The sequence below is a fragment of the Petaurus breviceps genome, unplaced genomic scaffold, assembly GCF_028583685.1.
Source record: "Petaurus breviceps papuanus isolate PSGF00001 unplaced genomic scaffold, PetGlider_PUasm1.0 90879, whole genome shotgun sequence".
NCBI lineage: Eukaryota > Metazoa > Chordata > Mammalia > Diprotodontia > Petauridae > Petaurus > Petaurus breviceps.
The window spans coordinates 454,506-455,552 of record NW_027187368.1 but is presented as its reverse complement, the minus strand read 5'-3'; positions in this window follow the sequence as shown (position 1 = coordinate 455,552).

The following is a 1,047-nucleotide window of genomic DNA, read 5'->3' as shown; positions in this document are numbered from 1 at the left end:
ATCTTCACAACGCTGGAAGGAAGGTGCTCTAGTAATCCCCATTTTTACAGATGAGGAAATTGAAGCTGAAAGGTTAAAAGACCAGTATCCCCCGTCTAGTAAGTACCTGAGGCAGGATTTAAACTTAGGTATTTTTGAATTTAAGTCCAGGATACTATGCACTGTTTACCGATGGACTAATTCAATGAGCTACCCCTCTAATGCATATCATAACCTCAGCAATGTGCATCCTTCATCTATTTGGTCTTTCCAATGTGGATATCTAGGCCTGTCACTTATGAAACTCTGTGGATTTCATTGAAGTCTTGTGATGTTCAGGGGCCTGAAGCAATCTGCTATTATGAGAAGCAGCATGGCACAGGGCTGCCTCCACCACCCAATCCTCTGCGTGACTGCATTTGAAGCCAGAATCCAAGCTCTGACACTCCTGTGAGACCTTGGATAAGTTACATCACCACTTCTGTGACTCAATTTCCTCATCTATAAAATGGAGACTTTGGACTATATGATTTTTAAGGTCTCTTTCATTTCTAAATCTGTGATCTCTATAATCTACAGGGAAACCCTTTTCTATTTGGACTCCGTGCAGGATATTCTTTATTATAGCAGAGGAAAACAACTTTAGCAAGCCTATTTCTCTCTGCCTTATGCCTCTAGTGATGCTGACATCCAGTGGATCATTGAACAAAGTCATCTCTATGGCTGTATCAATCAAAGAATCTGAATCTAAAGAAATGCATGAGAAACATTATTGGGGGAAAGCCTTGGGGGAGTCTATGTCTGGTAAAGACAATTTTTCCTTTTTTATTATCCTAATAAACTTGACAAACATCAATAAACAAGAACATTTTCCAGTACAGAGAAGAAAAACAGGGCTACATATGAACACATGGACCTTCACTGTGTGCAGCTTGGTTTTTTAAAGGTATACTTCCATTTGAACATATAAGTGCCAACAGTACCCTGCTTGTTTCTATCCCCTCCTGACCTTCTGTCTACTTTCTTCTGTGTATTTTTAAATGAATCCCTGGCGCTCTTTCCTTCCTT